At 42.4% G+C, this 20891-nt stretch overlaps 1 protein-coding gene across 1 annotated transcript in view; it reads left to right on the forward strand.

The window, feature by feature from the left end:
- Nucleotides 1-20891, forward strand: part of LOC132397675 (metabotropic glutamate receptor 8-like) — a 381459-nt gene that overhangs the window by 186842 nt on the left and 173726 nt on the right. The gene's annotated exons all lie outside the window — the stretch shown is intronic.

Here is a 20891-nt window from a genome sequence, read left to right on the forward strand (position 1 = left end):
CACATACCTTTTAGCACTTAGACTCCAATTGTCATACTATACTATTTGATTGATGGTAGTCTAGTTTTCTTTAAATCACTAGATTACAATCAAAAGATTTAATAGGTACTCCACTGACTGGTACAAATTTAATTTGAACAGAGCTGGTCTGATTTTTTTCCTCCAATAACAATGGATATTAGTTTCCCTCACTCTTAACCTTTTACTAGATGGTTCATTGAAACAAGAACTACTGTAAATTCTAGTGTATATGCCAACCCAGAGTATAAACCGCTGCCTCCCCATTTTCAAGGTTAAAAAAGTGACTTTTTCATGTTACCTTTGTATAAGCCGACCCCTTTTGTAGAGGTTTTTGATTTAACCAGAAAAGATCACAAGATCTCACATGCCGGTACTCAGCTTTGCCGGATCTGGAACCTGGAAATTTTATGAACCAATACCTGCTAAGAAAATAAGCCTACACATTGTAGAGTGTTATAAGCTAATTCTTAATAAATAAATAAGTCAGGGAGGGAAGTTTTGAATTAGGTTCCCAATGGTAAAGAATCCTCTGAAATGTAACCCCTGTGAAACCATTTAGCGCCCATTGTAATCTCGTTAAAACATAACACGGGGTGGCGGGATCAGTACGTGTACTCAGTATTGCGTTTGCGACCACAGTGTACAAAAGATTAAAACAAATGTGATCTGATGCTGGCTTCAAGCTGAAGATTGCTGATTTTGCTAAAGGAACCAATAATTCTGCAGCTGCTAAGAAGTTCAGTGTAAACGAGAAACAAGTGAGAGTGGAGAAAGGCAGAGGACACGCTGAGGGAAATGCCAAAGATGAAATGTGCAAATCGCGGGAAAACATGCCAGAGGCCAGAACTTGAAGAAAGAGTTTTAGAGTGGGTGAATCACCAACGATTGTCTGGATATATTGTTAGCAGAGAAATGATACAAGTTCAAGCTTTGAAATGGCCGAAGAGCGCCGTGAGGTCAGCGAAAATTTCAAAGCTATGCAAAGCTGATGCACCCAATTTATAAATAGACGTGATCTTGTGTTGAGACAAAAAACAAAGATTGCTCAGAAAATTCCCGCAGGGTGTTGTTGTTTATATTCAAGAACGCTGCTGGATGGACGAAGTGGATTGCTTGAAGTGGGTTAAAGAGGTGTGGTGTCGCCATCCTGAAGGTTTCAGAAAGGAGAAGTCACTACTTGTCTAGGACATGTTCAAAGCGCACTTGTCAGGTGTCACGATACGGCCCTCCGCTACTTTCTGGACAATAGACCTCACCAGTTCCCCAACACCACCACATTCCTCAGGCTGGCGGAACTGGTACTCACACTTAATAATTTCTCTTTCGGCTCTTCCCACTTTCTCCAGACCAAGGGTGTAGCTATGGGCACTCGCATGGGCCCCAGCTATGCCTGCCTCTTCGTGGGTTATGTGGAACAGTGTATGCTCCAAATCTATACTGGTACTGCTCCCCAACTTTTCCTTCAATACATTGACGACTATATTGGTGCTGCTTCCTGCACCCATGCTGAGCTGGTCAATTTCATTGACTTTGCCTCTAACTTTCACCCAGCCCTCAAATTCACTTGGTTCATCTTGGACACTTCTCTCCCCTTTCTCGATCTCTCGGTCTCTATCTCTGGGGATAGACTGTCCACTGACATCTTCTATAAACCCACTGACTTCCATAACTACATTGAATATACCTCTTCCCACCCTACCAAATGCAAAAATTCTACTCCCTATTCCCAGTTCCAACGTCTCCGCCGCATCTGCTCCAAGGATGAGGCTTTCCATTCCAGGATATCCCAACTGTCCTTTTTCTCTAAGAATCGTGGTTTCCCTTCTGCTGTCATCAATGATGCCCTCACCTGCATCTCCTCCATTTCCCGCACTTTGGCCCTCACCCCATCCTCCCGTCACCACAACAGGGACCGTGTCCCCCTTGTCCTCACCTATCACCCCACCAGCCTCTGGATCCATCATATTATCCTCCGCAACTTCCGCCACCTTCAACAGGACCCCACCACTAAGGACGTCTTTCCCTCTCTACCCCTATCTGCTTTTCACAAGGATCGTTCCCTCCGCGACTGCCTGGTCCACACGTCCCTCCCCACAGATCTCCCACCTGGCACTTATCCTGGCAAGCGTAAGTGCTACACCTGTCCCTACACCTCATCTCATACCACCACTCAGGGCCCCAAACAGTCCTTCCAGGTGAGGCAACACTTCACTTGTGAGTCTGTTGGGGTAATCTATTGCATCCGGTGCTCCTGGAGCGGCCTCCTCTCCATCGGCGAGACCTGACACAGATTGGAGGATCGCTTCATCAAGCACCTACGCTCCATCTGCCACAACAGACAGGATCTCCCGGTTGCCACCCACTTCAACTCTCCTTCACATTCCCATTTGGATATGTCCATACATATGGCCTCCTCTACTGCCATGATGAGGCCAAACTTCGATTGGAGGAGCAACACCTCATATACCGTCTGGGTAGTCTCCAGCCCCTTGGTATGAACATCGAATTCTCCAACTTCTGGTAATTCCCTCCCTCTCCCTTCCCCATCCCACTTTCACTCTGCCTCCTCTTCTAGCTGCCTATCACCTCTCATGACTCTGCCTTCTTCTGCTACCCATAGTGCTTTCCCCTGAGATTCCTTCTTCACCTTTCCTGCCTATCCCCTCCCTGCTTCTCCTCCCCCACCCCTTGATCTTTCCTCTGATTAGTTTTCCACCCTCCCCCCACCTTCTTTATAGGGCCCCTGCCCCCTCCTCCTTCAGTCCTGACAAAGGGTCTTGACCCGAAACGTTAACTGCTTCTTTCAATGGATGCTGCCTGACCTGCTGAGTTCATCCAGCTTTTTTGTACGTCTTGCTCCCCGGTGGTTTGATGTCTGTGCTCCAGCCACTAGATGTGAGTTTAAACAAACCATTCAAAGAATTCATACGTCGACAGTGGAACGAATTTGACTCAAAAACAGCCAATAAACATGACCTGTCTTCTGTGTATTCATTTTTCCAAAGCTGGCACCATCTGTATAAGATGACCCCCTAATTTTAGGACCAAAATTTAGGGCCAGATAGTTGGCTGATACACCAGTATTTACAGTATTCAGTTTGCTTGGATGATTTGGAAATTTGAGGGAGATCTTTCCTCCTTTTAAGTTTGGTGCCGGAAGCTTCCGCTTCGTCTACTATGCTCCTATGCCAAAAATTGTTGGATTCTGGTGTTTTTGTTCCAAGGTTTTTCAGAAGTCACGAATGAGTCACAAAACTTGTTGCTTATGATTGTTTATTAAGCGCTAAGAGAACAAAGGAATTGGGAAAAGCGGTAGCAACAGCCTAGTAGCGACAGCAAGAAAGAACAAAATAAAAAGAGAGCCTGACCCTACGTGATTTGCTCTTCTTATATCACTGATAACAGACATTCCATTGACATTTGTAGATGAGAGGTAATGAATCAGGTAGCCCCTATTCTAATAATGAAGCTTCTGGAATAATACAAAGAACTGTAACCACTAGGATATGCACTGAACAATTGCACATACTGTACATAGGTAATTATATAAAATATTTGCAGGCATAAAAAATTCAAGCTACAAAGAAAGTAACAATTATACAGTCTAATCCAACAACAGTCAGTGACTCTGCATCACCATTTTCTCCAGTAGTGCATTCTGCATACTCACCACTCTCTGCAAAGTCCACCTCAAGTTCCTTTTAAACTTCTTACCCCATACTCTAAATCTATGCCCTCCCTTTTTATCTACCTCATATGTGGAGCACTTTCTCTTCTAGAGCCTCATCATTTTGTATGCTTCAATCACATTCCCTCTTAACCACCTCTGCTCCAGTCTCTCCTCACAAATGAAATGCTCCATCCTAGGCAACTTACTGCTGAATCTCCTTTGCACTCTGTCTGGCGATCACATCTTTCCTTCAGTGTGGTGACTGGAACTACATACCGTCCTGCAGCTGAGGTCTGACCAATTTCTGGAAGGGTTGGATCATGGCCTGGCTCCTCATGTATTCAAGACTAAGGAAGGCTAGTATACAATGTGTCTTGCCACTTCTACCGATGCTGTTGCTAGCAAACTAATCAACTTCAGTGTCTGTGAGTGAAGATACAGCTGAACTTCTACTTTTAATTACCAACATCTGTCTCTGATGGGAAGTGCAATATCTATGCTGATATTGGGGAATGAAGAGAGCTGCCAGGCTGTGACAATATCTTCTTCCAAGCTCATATCACTCCTCTTCCCCTGCTGACCAACCCACCAGCACTCATAAGTAGAATAATGAGCTAATTGGTTGATTGTTGACACTTGAGAAAACAAAGACTGGAATGGTTCAATTCGATCGGTAGTTTTAGTTATTTTAAAGTTTGGCCTGGAGCTTATAGAAATGTTACAGAATTTAGGAAATCTGATTTGCAGTTTAAAACCTTTGTCAGGGTGAAGAGAGATTGGGCAAGGAAAAGTAACCACATTTACCTATGCTGATGGTGTTGCCTGAAAACTAATTAATTTCAGTGTCTGTGAGTGAAGGATAGGAAGATGCTCACAAGACTTTTTTATTACAGTCAAGTTTTAATTTCTCATCTTTGTAGTAGATAACATTGACAAAAGTAATCCAAACTTTCCCAAATTGTTCAAATGCAAGTGGGAGGTATAAAGCTGACAATTATTGCTATTGGAATGAAACAAAACTCATGATAGTGCCCTGAATTAGCTGAGGACTGCTATTGAGATAGTCTCTTAACATAACCCAATGTGATAGCAAGGTGCCTTGGTAAAACTGGAGTCACGGGAACCAGACAGAGAAGTCTCCTGGTTTTGGAGTTACATTTCACTTAGAATAAGATGGTTGAGGTTTTTATCTCATCTCAATCTCTGGATGCAGCATCTCTGGGCAGTATCCTGGGGCCACCAACTTCAGCTGCTGATAAAGTAACAATCTATGCTTGCTTTCAGAAACAGCTAAACAACATTGATGTGTCATCTGCTAGATGTCAGGGTAACATTTGTGGCATACAACTCCCATCTCCAACAGGTTTACTATATCCCTCTGACATTCGACATTCAACAGCATTATTATAAATATTGTTTCTTCTGTTTATGTCTCATTAGGAATATCCATCCCAGATTTCCCCTGACAGTTTCCACACCAATTCATGAGACATTTTTAAGAAACTGTCGGAATATTGTTCAAAGGTCCAACTTAATGTCAGAGAAATGTATACAATATACATCCTGAAATGCTTTTTCTTCGCAAACATCCATGAAAACAGAGAAGTGCCCCAAAGAATGAATGACAGTTACAAGTAAGAACCCCAATGCCCCACAGCTCCCTCCTCCTGCGCGTAAGCGGCAGGGAGCAACAATCCCCCCCCCCCCCCACTGGCAAAAAACAGCATCGGCACCTCCACCAAACACTCAAATGTGAGCAAAGCAACAGCTAAGACACAGACTTGTAGTTACCCCAAAGACTTTGCATTTCACCTGGCATTCAACATACCGCAGATTCTCTCTCTCCCTTATTATTAAGATCCTGGGTCTTTGGGCCCACAATTGCGGATTCTGCAACTCCCCCAACATACAGGTCTCTTGCCCTGACACTGACCCTCAATCCACACGTCTCCAGAGCCCCAGGATCTTAGGCTTCCAAATCCGAGCCGGACTCTCAGACCAAACCCTTGGCATCCCGAGAAACGGCCAGTCCTGAAACCCTGAGAACGGGTCCCATTCTTACAAAGAACCGAAGTCAGCGTGTAACTCCAGGTCAGGGTCTTCCAAAGAACCCTGAAAGGGAAAAGATTGAAATATTAAAGATATTGTGAGTCTTGTATAATCCATAGTAAGGATAGCAGTTTTTCTCCATTGTCAGCGAACCAGAGCCCAGACAAATTTTATTTCAATCCAGTAGTTTTATGGTCAACATTGCCTATGCACTTTCTTATATTTCAGATTATGTTCCAAATTTAAATCAATGGTAAGAATTGAATTCAGGTCTTCAGATTGTTAGTCCATGTTTTTTGTGTATGAAGTCAGATATTCCCCCATCATATATTCGTATTTGCATCTAGTGGAGTACTGTTCACGAATTGAATTGGCTTTATTTCTTACATCCTTCACGTACATGAGGAGTAAAAATCTTTACGTTACCTCTCTGTCTAAATGTGCAATATGCAGTATACACTTAGTAAATCCAAGAGTAGATGAGAACATGGGTGTTTAATGCCAAGTTTCTGTCTTATTGATATCCCAATGTCAATGATATCACTTGTGGGCCAATTAACTCAAATGATTTCATGCTGTTAAAGTAAAGTTTGCATGTAGTTATCAAAATAGAATCATTCACTGACAGAAGATGACTAGTCTGAACTTTTGGCTCTGTTTCTCGATAGATGCTGCTTGACTTTAGCTGAAATCTGAAAATGCTAGAAACACTCAGCAGGTCAGACAGCATCCATTGATAGAGAAGCTGAATTTTGGACATGAAACTCTTTCCACAGATGCTGCCTAATCTATTGAAAATATTTCCATTATGTTTTGTTTCTCAGACTTCCAGTATCTTCTTTATTTTACTTTTAGGTAATTGATACTGAATGACTGCTTTGTAAATGATTTTAAGACAATGCAGTATATTAGAGAGATGATAATGCAAGATTGGCTCAGAGATTTGAATTCCTTTACCTACTGAGTTGTGCAGCAGAGCAGAATGCCTTTGGGTCCAATATACATGACAGATCTACATTTATTCCTGGAGTCCCTGATCTTCACGTGTACTCAGGGAGTGTGTACACCAGCTCACTGATGTCTTCATGGACATCTTGAACACATCACTCATCCAGGCTGCTGTCTCCACATGCTTCAAATAAGCCATCATCATCCCTATACCAAAGAACTCTGCAGCTTCAGGACTAAACAACTATTGCCTGGTGGCACTGGTGCCAATAATCATGAAGTGCTTTGAATGGCTGATAAAGGTACATATCAAAAACTCCATTTCATAGAACCATAGAACATTACAGCACAGAAACAGGCCTTTTGGCCCTTCTTGGTTGTGCCGAACCATTTTTCTGCCTCACCCCACTGACCTGCACCTGGGCCATATCCCTCCAAACCCCTCTCATCCCTATACCCATCCAAGTTTTTCTTAAATGTCAAAGGTGATCCTGCATTCACCACTTCATCTGGCAGCTCATTCCACACTCCCACCACTCTCTGTGTGAAGAAGCCCCCCCAATGTTCCCTTTAAACTTTTCCCCCTTCACCCTTAACCCATGACCTCTTTTTTTTTCCCCTAGCCTCAGTGGAAAAAGCCTGCTTGCATTCACTCTATCTATACCCATCATAATTTTATACACATCTATCAAATCACCCCTCATTTTCCTACGCTCCAGGGAATAAAGTTCTAACCTATTCAACCTTTCTCTGTAACTCAGTTTCTCAAGTCCCGGGAACATCCTTGTAAACCTTCTCTGCACTCTTTCAACCTTATTAATATCCTTCCTGTAATTCGGTGACCAAAACTGCACACAATACTCCAAATTCGGTCTCACCAATGTCTTGTACAAGCTCACCATTACATTCCAACTCTTATACTCAGTTCTTTGATTTATAAAGGCCAATGTACCAAAAGCACATTGGACATGCACCGATAGGTTTACTGACAGAACCACTCTACAACAGATGTCTTAGCATCTGTCGTGCACCTGGGCCCTGACCCACCTAGAAAACAAAGACAATTATGGGTCAGAGTGCTGTTTCTGCATTTCAGTTTGGCATTCAACACTGTTGTGCCACAGACCTCGGTGAACAAATTCCAATTCCTTGGTCCAAATACACACTGTGCAAATGGACTTCCTAACCAACAGACCTTAGAGAGTCAGGATGCATAACTGCACCTCCCTGCCATAATCCAGAATGCTGGGCAGCGTGCTGAGCCCCTTGCTATACACTCTGCTGACACATGACTGAATGGCCAAACACCCGAGTAATCACGTTGTCAAGTTCGCAGATAATATTGCAATGGTGGGGCTCATCAGTAACAATGATGAGGCAGCCTACAGAGAAGAGTTTGAAGAGCTCGAGACCTGGTGCCAGGTAAATAGCCTCTTCCTCATTGTCACCAGGATGAAGGCGACGGTTATTGACTTCAGGAGAACTCCAAGCACTCACACCGCTCTTTACATCAGTGGAACAGCAGTGGAAAATGTGAGCTGTTTCTGTCGTTGTAGTTAATAGAGTTATTCATATGTCACTCAGGTAGTCACTCCCACATCAGATATTGCCCAATCAGCATTATCAGAAAAGTTCAATCAAAGATCCTGCATGCTGCTGGCATCCTTGTGGTCTCTACATTAACTCTGAATAGTGAACACAACATGGGGTCAGAAGTGGTTGACCATCAACAAATTTGATCTACAGACCAAACAAGAGAGAGTTTGCAGTAAGTCTGTTCTCATTTGCATATATCCATGGGAGGTGTTCTAGGACTACCTATGCCTATGGACCGAGGTTGAGCTGAGGCCTAGCCAGGGTTGCTAGGCAACGCCTTCGAGCAGCACTCAAAAGTGTGGGCCGCTAGTTTGGGGAAGTGTACAGAGACACAGAGAAGTCAGTCAGACTCTCAGGGAGAGAATCAAAGATTTCTGTAGTCCAAGTAAATAAAATAGCAGATAAAAAGCCAAACAGGGTATAAAGTAAATACCTGCAGTGCCTACATCTAGTAACCTAAAAAGTTACCTGAGACATTTGATTTCTCTAAACCAGGGGACTTTGAGAGATTTAGGGTTGCAAGCAATCTCACTCAGGCTCCATAAGACCATCAAATAAGCACACTGATCTATTGCTTTGGTGACAAAGCAAATGATATCAAGGGTGGATTAGGACTGACAGGTGCTAGAGAAACGAATACAAACAGTGCAGGGTGAATTAAAAGTATATTTCACAGGAAAGTGAAATGTGATGTATGAGAGGGCAAAGTTCAACTCCAGAAAACAGGATCCCGATGAAAATGTAAATGACTTCATCACAGTATGTCTATGCCCTGTCAGACAGCCGTGCATATGGAAATCTGAGAGATGAGCTCATGAGAGACAGGAATGTTGTTGGGCCTCTAGACACCAAATTGCCAGTGAAATTTTGAGTGCAGGCAAAACTAGCACTAAAGAGAGCTGTTACTATGGTCAGGCAGAGTGAGAACGTTTGTTAGCAAAAGGCAGAACTCTGGTACGATAATGATGCTGAGGTAGAGTTAGATGCTGTACAAAAAGGAAGGGCCCAACTGAGGTGTAGTCAGAAAGAGGTCTTTCTGTAGAGCTCAGCTTAAACAAAACAGACAAGGAAAACAAAGAACAGGTAAAATGTTCAAATGCAGGAGAGGCAACAGGTCTCCATTCCAAGTCAAAGAGCTCTCTCTAGCAAAAGAAGTGAAATGCCCCAATGCAATTGAGTTGTCCATTATAAAAGCCAGTCACTCAACAGCAGTTCTGCAAGAGGACAAAGGAGACCATGATTCAGATGAAGAGAGCACATTCCTTGTAGCTTTAGATTCAATTAGACAAGGCTGGTCTAAAATGGTTCAGTTGCAAAATGAGACAGTGACATTCAAAATGAATGCTGGGGCAGATGTCGCAGCCATCCCTAAATATCTTTTCACAAAATTGCCAAAGAAAACAGGTATTATGCTAGACCCAACAAAGAAAATGCTCATATGGCCAGGGAAACATAGAGTGCCTATGAAAAATATTCACATACCCCCTTGGAAGTTTTCATGTTTTATTGTTTTATGACATTGAAGCACAATGGATTTAATTTGGCTTCTTTGACGCCGATCAACAGAAAAATACTCCCGTGTCAAAGTGAAAACAGATCACTACAAAGTGATCTAAGTTAATTACAAATATAAAACACAAGATAAGTGATTGCATAAGTATTAACCCCCTTTAATATGACACACCAAATCATCACTGGTGCAGCCAATTGGTTTTAGAAGTGACATAATTAGGTAAATGGAGATCTGTGTGCAGTCAAAGTGATTTTAGTAAAATTACTCCTGTATTTGGAAGGTACAACTGCTGGTGAGTCAGTATCCTGGCAAACACTACACTATGAAGACAAAAGAACACTCCAAGCAACTCCACGAAAAGGTTATTGAAAAGCACAAGTCAGGAGATGGATACAAGAAAATATCCAAGTCACTGAATATCCATTGGAATATAGTTAAGTCAATCATCAAGAAATGAAAAGGACATGGCACAGCTGTAAATCTGCATAGAGCAAGCCATCCTCAAAAATTGAGTGACAATGCATGAAGGACACTAGTGAGGGAGGCCACCAAGAGAGCTATGACAACCCTGGAGGAGTTACAAGTCTTAGTGGCTGAGATGGGAGAGACTGTGTTGCCCGGGTGCTTCACCACTTGAAGCTTAATGAGAGAGTGGCAAAGATAAAGCTGGTGTTGGAAAAAAAACTCACATGAAATCTCGCCTAGAGTTTGCCAGAAGGCATGTGAGACTCTGAAGTCAGCTAGAAGAAAGTTCTATGGTCTGATGAAATTAAAATTGAGCTTTTTGGCCATCAGGCTAAACGTTATGTTTGGCATAAGAGAAACACCACACATCATCAAAAACACACCATCCCTACCATGAAGCATCATGCTGTGGGGATGCTTCACTGCAGCAAGCCCTGGAAGGCTTGTGAAGATGGAGGATAAAATGAATGCAGTAAAATACGGGGAAATTCTGGAGGAAAACCTGATGCAGTCTGCAAGAGAACTGCAACTTGGGAGAAGATTCGTTTTCCAGCAAGATGATGACCCCAATCATAAAGCTAAAACTGCACAGGAATGGCTTAAAAACAGCAAAGTTGATGTCCTGGAGAGGCCAAGTCAGAGTCCAGACCTCAATCCAATTGAGAATTTGTAGCTAGACTTGAAAAGGTCAGTTCCATCACAAACCCCATGCAATCTTATAGAGCTTGAGCAGTGTTGTAAAGAGGAATGGGGAAAAATTGCAGCGACCAGATGTGCAAAGCTGATAGAGACCTATCCACACAGACTCAAGAATGTAATTGCTGCCAAAGGTGCATCTACTAAATACTGACTTGAAGGTGGTGAGTAATTGTGCAATCAGTTATTTTGTGTTTAATAATTGTACTAAATTTAGACCAATTTGTAGAAATTTGTTTTCACTTTGACACAAAAGAATCTTTTCTGTTGATCAGCGTCAAAAATGCCAAATTAAAACCACTGTGGTTCAATGTTGTAAAACAATAAAATAAAAAAAGTTCCGGGGGGGGGGGGGAACATTTTTTATAGACACTGTAAGCTCAGTGTGAAAAGAATGTTTACTATTTCTATCCATAAAAATGAAAAACAGTTAAAAGAGGATGTGTATATTGTTCAGAATCTCTTCTCACTACTACTGCAATGACATGCCATTGAGAAGGTGAACCTAATTGCAAGGTTGGAGTCGTTAAACAATATTCAGTGGCAGAAGAAGTACCCAGAGTTGTTCACAGGCTTGGGGGTTCTGGAAAAAGAGCACCTTATCCAATTGAGGTCACGAGTTATCCCCTATTCTCTGACCATAGTGAGGCCCATTGATGAACAAAGTCAATGGTGAACTTGAGAGAGGCATTTGACATCATAACTAGAGTGAATTGGCCTATTGACTTGTGTGCGGGCATTGTTTGTGTGCCCCAGCCAGGAGGACCAATGAGGATCTGTATTGATCTAACCAATTTAAATAATGCAGCAAGGCAGGAGAAGTCTATTCTGCCTTCTGTGGATCACAAATTGGTTATGCTGGGTGGAGCAAAGCTCTTCACCAAACTAGATTCAAACTCAAAGGTTTGGCAGATCCCTTCAGCTCCTGAATCACAGAAGCTCACAAACTTTATCACACCATATGGATGCTATGCCTTCAAGAGACTCCCTTTTGACGTCTCATCAGCCCCTGAACTCTTCCAGATGAGATCGAACCAAATTTTGTAGGTATTGGAAGGAGCAGTTGGCCACACTGTAAATATACTCAACTTCAGAGGCTCAAGTGAGCAACATGGCAAGAGAGTGGAAGCTGCCTTGGAGAAACTGAAACAGGCTGGAATCTCCCCGAACAAAAACAATGCAAATTTGTAAAGTTGGAGGTGAAGCTCTTAGGCCACCAACTGTCCTCAGAGGACGTGAAAGCAGATTCAGATAAACTGGTAACAGTTTGGAACATAGAACAACCTACAAATATATCAGTGATTTGAGGTTTCCTTGGCATGGTAAACCAGCTGGGAATGTTCATTCCAGATTTGGCAGAGAAAGCAAAGTCACTACATTGCCTCCTCTCTCAGAGAAATGTTTGAACCTGGGACAAACTACAGGAGAAGTCATTCTCATCACTTAAAGTAGAGCTTATCTCTCGGCCAGCACTGGTGCTCTTTGATCCGAACAAGGCAAACAAGATCTCGGCAGATGCCCCTTCCTTTAGCCTCGGGGGAGTGCTCATGAAAAACTACAGTGGTGAATGGAAACCAGTGGCATTTGCATCAAGATCATTGACACCTACTGAACAGCGTCATGGCCAAATAGAAAAGGTGATGTAGGATCTCGTGTGGGTGTGTGACCACTTCAGCTGCTACCTGATAGGTGCTAAATTCCTACCCGAAACAGAATAACAAGCCACTTGTCAACCTCCTGAGCTCCAAACACTTGGATGACTTACCTCCACATCTGCAAAGATTCAGACTGAGGCTTATACATTATGACATTGAACATGATCCCGACAAATCTTTCACAACACCAGACACTCTATCGAGGATGCCTTGCGAAAGTCAGTAGACAAAAACTGACACCACCCTCATGGAAGTTACTGACATCTACTTACAGTAGCTCAGGGATGTGAAAGCTTTCCTGCAACACAGAGTAAACTGGATGAAATTCATGCTGAGTTGAAAAAGAACCAAATCTTCACCAAGGTCATGCAATACTGTGAGCATGGGTGGCCAGCTGTCCCAAAAGGAGATCACAAACTATGACTGTACTGGCTTGAGACACACTCACCATTCTGATGGTTTGTTGCTAAAGGGCTCCAGCCTCATCATTCCTGCCAAAATCATCAGGTAAATCCACCAAGGACATCAAGGCATCGGAAAATGTCACCTTGGAACAAGGCAATCTGTGTGGTGGCTCGGTCTGAGCACACAGCTGGGATATTATGTAAAGCAATGTGAAGCATGCAGAAAGCACAAAAATTATGCTGGACCTCTCTGTTCCACAGAATTCCCAGATTTCCCATGGCAAATTGCAGGCACAGACATTTTCAAGCTGAAAAGGGACAATCCCTAATCCCTGTGGATTACTACTCATAGAATACTGTGGTGTTCAAACTGACCTCTACATCCTCAGCAGCAGTTATACAGTACCTGAAAGCTCATCATGGAATACCAGAGACACTTGTGTCAGACAAAGGCCCACAATCGTTCTGCTCAGAATCCAAAGCCTTTGCTAGGGACTATGGGTTCAAACACCATACAAGCAGTCCACAGTACCCACAGGCAAATGGCAAAGCAGAAAGAGCAGAGTAAACTGTTAAGTGTCTCTAACTGAAGGCAAAAGATCCCAACAAAGCACTGTTAGCTTATTGCTCCACACCTCTCACAAATGGGCTCAGTCCATCAGAGCTGTCAATGGGCCAGAGACTGAGAACAAGCCTGCCCATTTTTCCTTCCCTTGTCGAATCTCACTCAGCAGAATTGGACAAGGTAAGACAATCTGAGACACCACATCGTGAGAAAATGAAGAGTGTACATGATCTCAGACTCAGAGCAAAATCAATGTTGCCGCTCAGGAGTGCTGAAGCTGTTTGGGTTTCTGACCAATTCAGCAAAGGAGCAATAGTGAGGCAGCATACACCACGATTGTTTGTGATCAGAACATCACCAGGTGGAACAGGCGTGCACTGTGTGCCTTCAAAGTCCACGAAGGGTAGAGGAAGAAATAGAGTGGCTGGATCCTTATGATGAGGCCCACTTAGCTGAGGTGGATGCAACGGTTCAGGAATCTCCATCTGCTCCAACTATTCCAGGAACCTATACCAAATATGGTCATATCTGTCCCACCACAGAGAGATATACTCCATAGCCTAATAGCTTAGAGCAAGTGACTAAAGAGGCAGAATAATCTTCCCACTTTTCCAGAGTGGTCAGCTTGTTTACCTTGACCTCCATTAGAGTTGATGTTTTTTAAAAAGAGTTCTAATGCTGAAAGCATTTCACAAAATGAGACTGTTCTTTAAAAAAAAGAACTAGTGAAAAAAGGAGGAAAGCAAAGAGAGAGGGAGACAATTATAATGTTGGTAGTTCTTTTGTTGTGTTATATAAGGAGCATAAGTACTTTGGATAAAGTGAGCCAAATGGCTCAATTTTAGTGACGATAATTTCAATGCAGTTCTCTGGACAAGAAGTACACATATAGTTCTATTCAAGAAGGGGAGGTGTTGCTGTAGTTAATAGGGTTATTACTATGTCAATCAGTTAGCCGCTCCCACATGAGAGAGTTCACATATTGCACGATCAGCGTTATCAGGAAAGTTCAATTGAACTTTCCAGCTGCATGTGGTCTCTGCATTATCCATCAATAATGAACACAACAGTTTCAGATTCCTGGGAATGAACATCTTGCCCCTGAACACATTATACGCAATCAGAAAAGCTCCCAATGCCTGTACTTTCCGAGGAGTCTGAAGAGAGATGGACGACACGCATCTGCTGTATACTCATTTCATTCCACGGATGTGCAGTGGAGAGCAGCTGAACAAGCTGCACCGCTTCATGGGATGGAAACTGAACCGCGGTGGACAGGAACGTTCTACAACACAGAGTCAAAATTGGCCAACGCAACACTGGCACCTACTTGCTGCTAATAAGGACAGATATATAGAAAGGTGCCAGGAAGGGGCCAGCAACATCATGAAGGATCCCATCCACCCTGCTCATGGACTGTTTGTCCCACTCTCATCAGGGAGGAGACTACACAGCATCCATGCCTGGACCAAAACAGTCACTTTCTCTGAGTAGTAAGGCTGATCAACACTTCCACCCCCTAACCTACCCCATCATACCTCCATCCACCACTACTTTGTCCGTCACCTTATGTATAGACATTCCAATGCCTATCATCAATTTATGGATATAGGGCACCATGGTAGTGTAGCAGTAGTGCGACACTATTACAGCTCAGGGCACCACAGTTTGGAGTTCAATTCCGGCATCGCCTGTAAGGCATCTGTGCTTCCTCCCCATATAATGTGTGGGTTTTCTCTGGGTGCTCCAGTTTCCTCCCAAGTTCCAAAGATGTACTGGTTGGTGGGCTAAATAGTCATTGTAAATTGTCCCATGATTAGGCTAGGGTTAAGTTAGTGGGTTGCTGTGCGGCAGGCTTGAAGGTCCAGAGGGCCTACTCCACATTGTATCTCAGTAAATTATTTTAAAAATATTAATTTGACTATATAAGCTATCTTGGATATTCATATTTATTAAGCAAACACGAGGAAATCTGCAGATGCTGGAAATTCAAACAACACACACAAATTGCTGGTGGACCACAGCAGGCCAGGCAGCATCTATAAGGAGAAGCACTGTTGACGTTTTGGGCCGAGACCCTTCGTCAGGATCTATTTATATTTATTGTGCTTTTTCGTGCTGCATTGGATTCAGTATAACAATTATTTTGTTCTCCTTTACATTTGTGTACTGGAAATGACATTAAGTAGTCTTGAATCTTGAAAAGAGCGAGTGAGCTCTCCCTCATTTGCTCAATAAATTCCATCTTGTTGTAAACTCCATCTGCTATCAGGCTCCTGAATCAGATGCCTCTCTGACACTGCATTGATGGTGTCACCACATTCTCGTACTCTTAATCCTACCCTTCTCGATTATTCTGCATTAGTCACTTCAGCGTTTTTTCCCACTACCTGACTGCATTACATTGCACCACTCTGCTGTTCTGTGCCTAAGGATGTATTTATTATTAGCATGTATATTGTCATTCTGTGAAATTGCACGCCAGTGTAAATGACAATAAACTAATTTTGTGCCAAATTCTCTTTGGAAAATCATTGTTGAATCTGCCAGACCAACTTTGAAATCTGTGTACATCAGATCATCATTAACTATAGACTGAAGAAAAATTCTAGTAATCTCAATCTCAATTCCTGCAATTGTTTTTTTGCCCCAACTATTTTTCTCCTTTGGCTTCTGCTTCTTGCCACTACAAACAATTTTGCTGCGTGTACTGTGCTCTTCACACCTCACACCTTACTGTCTGCCAGAACTAACTGTAACATTTTATTCTGCATTCTTTTATTGTTTCCCCCCTCTGCTTCCTCAATGCCCTGTTGTGATGAAATGATCTAGTGTAAATAGCTGGTATGCAAGACACAGTTTTTCACTGTACCTTGGTACATGTGACAATAATAAAGCGACTTACACTTTCCATGTTACTAATCTCATTTTATACATACATCAACATGCTATGGCTATCTTGCAAGACAGGATAAAGAAAAATGCTGCCTCTCAGCAAGATCCTACTTCAGACCTCTTAGGTGACAAAAGGAACAGATCGTGAACAAAGAAGCCAGCTGACTCACTGGAAAGAGTGGGTTCACTGGAAAGAGTGTAAAACCATCCCATCACCTACAAAGATGATGCAACGACGAGATGGTGTAGCACCGAGTGTTGATCTCAATTTTGAACGCAATTGGAGCCTCCGCAGTAGAGAGTGTTGTGATTTACTTCTCTTCCCATTTCCACCCCATATCTCTGCGGGTCCCCATAAGGATTTAGTACGTGCTGTGCCCTACTCATTGCCATCATATCTGGTTCCAGCTGCTGTAAATCCTGAATACCGCCTTGTTGACATTGAAAGATACAGTCTTTCACAGTTCTGCAAACAGTCTTTGTGTGCTTCTGCACAAACAGAACTTTCATTTCAGATCTCAATATGAATGAATTCCTAACGTTTGTTCCCATTACATATTCCTGGGTGATGGTCTGATGAATCCACTTTTAAATTTAGATTTGCTCTTTTTCAGTCGAGGGGTCATGCGAGGTGAAAAGATTCTGTTTGTGTACTCAAACCTCACAGAATTGAGGCAATCTTTTCTCCCCAGCGATTGAATTTAAAGTTCAATATTTTTTATATATCAAAATAAACTTTATTTGTAACATAAAAACTAAAACTGTGCAATGTATTTTTATTTTTACGTTCGTAGGCAATGCTTTCTGTAGTGGTCCATCGCATTCCTGCACACCAATAGAATTGCTGCCACTCATGTGGCCCCCTGGAGTGGTATACTATGACAGTAATTGAGGGGCTTCCTCACCCAACCCAGCCCCACCCTCTCCAGTAGCAAAACCATACACTGTGGCCCTTCCCCACCAAGTTTCATTACGTCCCTCAGCATGTACTCCTGCGGTCTGGAGTTCAATTTCAAGTTTAGTTGTTGTTCATCCATACGTGAATGTCCATGAATATAGACTAATGAAACAGTGCTACTCCAGGGCCAAGGTGCAAACCAGGATATCAACAAACATGCACATGCAAGGTGTCAATAAAACAGTCACACAAAAAAATATAATCTAAGATCCTGAGCCCATGTTGAGGCAGTCTACAGTCAAACACAGTCAAGCTTGTCTTCTGCTGAGCGAACACTAGGGGGCAGAACTGTCTCCAGCCTGGACGCCACGCCACACCACTTCAGGTGGAGCACACTGATTCCGTCCGGTGCCTCTCTCCTGGATGGCTGTAAACAGGCGATACTGCAGCTTGAGGCCTGCTTCTCTCTCTGCAACTGAGGCCACGCAGCTTCCCCATCGCCCACCAATAAATCAGTGAATCTGACTTGCAGCTTTCCACATTAACAATGTCCAAAAGGGTCTTGTGACTGCACGAGAAGTGACTAAGTCGATTGCTCGCCGTTTGACTGCACACCGCCTCTGCTCACCATCTACTCCGATGCAGGCAGCAGCATGATCTGCACCAAATCCAGCTCCTTCAGCTTCTCCATCAACAAGCAACTCACCAACGGGTGGACCTGCAGTGCTTTAAGTTTTTTAAAGTCCAGCAGGGTCTTACAAACATAAAAAATATATTTAGCAAAGACAATATCACCTTTGGCTGACCCCAAAGAAGCTCTGTGGCCACGTGCACTGCCATTCTTCCATGAATGTCTCGATTGCTGGCAGACCAAAGACTCTCTTTCACCAGGTTGATGATCTGTCAGCAGCACTTGATGTTCGTCTCCGTGTGTGTTCCTGGGAACATCCCGTAGACCAGAGAGTCCTCTGTCACACAGCTGCTCAGGATAAACAGTGACATAGGTCCTTGCACCTTTCCCCACCCCATGAATTTTAAACTCAGTATTTTTATTATTATTATTATTATTATTATTGCTTATGTACTGTGGATGTTTATCTCATGTGTAAATGCTTCAGAGGGAGTGCCAATGCTGCAACATCACAGTGATATTGGACTGAGTAACTGTGGGTGAAGAATGAGATATAGCTGGAATAGTGGTGCGGAAATCCAGGACTATCATAAAGTCTGCAACTGACTGGTACAAAATGACTAATTGATTATTCCAACATTTGTCGAAATGCTTTGGGTCCGAAAAGAACATCTTCTTTCAAAAGCACGGCCCGCATTATCCCATTATGGAATGAATGAGAATGAAAAAGTGAACACTGGTGAAATTCAGGCAATCCAAAGCAATAAGCACCCTAGATCAGTCCACGTTCTTGGGTTCTAAAATTAAAAGTTACAGAAACAATTCCTATAATAAGTGTGATTCTTCAAAGATTTATAGATGCTTCAACAGTCCTTGTGAACTGGTTTGTGAGCAGGACTCTCCAACTTATGTTCCCAGTATTATTTATTTACATATTTATTATTATTATTTTGTATTTGCATAGTTTTTCTTTTACACATTGGGTGTCAGACTTTGCACCTTGTTTTTCATTGATTCTATTGTAGTTTTTTGTTCTACTGTAAATGCCTGCAAAAAATGAATCTCGGTAGTTTATGGTCGCATACTATGATAGTAATTAATTTTGAAATTTGAGGGCAAAAGTAACATCACTCAAGAAAGAAGGGAGTGAAACACAATAGAGTGCTTGGACAAAAATCAATAGATTAACAAACACAAGAATCAATGATCAACATGTGGTCTAGAGAACCAAGGTTTCATAAAATGACCAGGCAGAATAAACATGGTTTTAATAAAGGAAATTGTGTTTGTGAAGTTAAACTTGTTTATTGAGGAGCTAACTTGTAGTTTAGTCAATTAACATTGGATTTACAAGAAGACATTTGATAAGGGACACGCCAAAGGTTGTTACCTAAAAATTGCTCAGGGGCAGCAGCAATGGTTACCTACTTGTTCAAATAGCTAAGGGGTTTAACTAACCTTTAGGCTAATATGGAGCATTTTCAGGTTTGCTGTCTGTCCCTGCTGGATCATGGAAACAACCATGAGGAACTCAGTGGGTCGAGCTGCCTCTGTAGTTAACGGGAAGGATGTGTGTCAGGAGTTGTTAACACTTTGGATCAATACACTGCATTAGGTCAGACTCTGCATCTGCTCTCTCCACAGATGCTGCTTGACCCACTGAGTGCCTCCAGGAGATAATTTGAGGCTCCAGCATCTGCAGTCTCTTGTGCCTCCCTCCTGGATAAAGGATTTTTTTTTACATCTATAGTTAGTATTGATTGAGCTTATGCATTTAGGGGAAAGAATAGTAAAATTTGGTCAATGTTTGGAATATAAATGGATTGAGGATGAATTAACATGCAGGTACAGCAAACAATTCAGGAGTCAAGTGGTACATTGCACTTTTCTGCAAATGTTTTGGAATGCAAAAGTGAGGAAATGTTGTAAATTTGTGTTCTGTAACAAGGGTAAGCAAATCAATTGCTGGGAGGCAGGGAGGCAGGGACTTGTTGAAAACGCTACTGAAGCATCCACTGTCTGTACGAATTCCAAGAAAACAGATATAAAGCATCTGTTGAATTTCCCTTTTCCTCAGTACACAGAATATCCTCCTGTCTCAGTTTGTGAGGAACCCTCTGCTAATCATTTCATTTTTATATATTTATAGATGTTCTATAATTTCACTAGTTGACTCTTGCATTGTTTTCCATTTCCTTATCAGTGTCTTGTTTATCTACTAAGTTATGAAACTTCCCTTTCATAACTCTTTTCCTTTGGTCTGTGCTAACTTCACCTTCTTTTGAAGTTAGCATATGGCTGGACTACTTTTTAGTTGGCCACAGTTTCTTTAAAGTCATACCTTTCGACATAGCTTTCCAGAGGTCTGTGCACTGTTTACCTTCATAGTTATTTCTTTATCAGTTTAAGACCCTGATCTCAGATCTAACTAAATCACTTTTCATCCTTGTAGTTATATAAAATGTTATTGTGTAATGACTACTGTTCCTAAAAGGCTCCATAATGACCAAGTCATCAATAAATTCTTTCTCATTACACGGTATCAGGTCTGGAATAGTTTGTTCCATCACTAGTTCCCTTACATACAGGTCCCCCCCAGATTGTGAATGCCTGCCTTATGCATGTGAACAAACATTGGGGAGATAGGTTGGATGGTTATGTTGGTTGTCACTGGGCTGTGGACATCTTCTGTTATGCAGGAACTTGGTTCTCAGCAATATGAAAATAGTTGAGTTAAAGGTCCTGGCTTAGCTGTATGTTACTCTGTGTTTGTATTTAAATATGTAATCAGGCAGCCATATTTTCAATTTGCAAATGGTTTGGGTTACGAATAATTCCCAGGAATAGAATCCTGTCATAACCTGGAGAGGACCTGTACTGATCCA

Source organism: Hypanus sabinus, chromosome 8 (genome assembly GCF_030144855.1).
Source record: "Hypanus sabinus isolate sHypSab1 chromosome 8, sHypSab1.hap1, whole genome shotgun sequence".
Classification (NCBI taxonomy): Eukaryota; Metazoa; Chordata; class Chondrichthyes; order Myliobatiformes; family Dasyatidae; genus Hypanus; species Hypanus sabinus.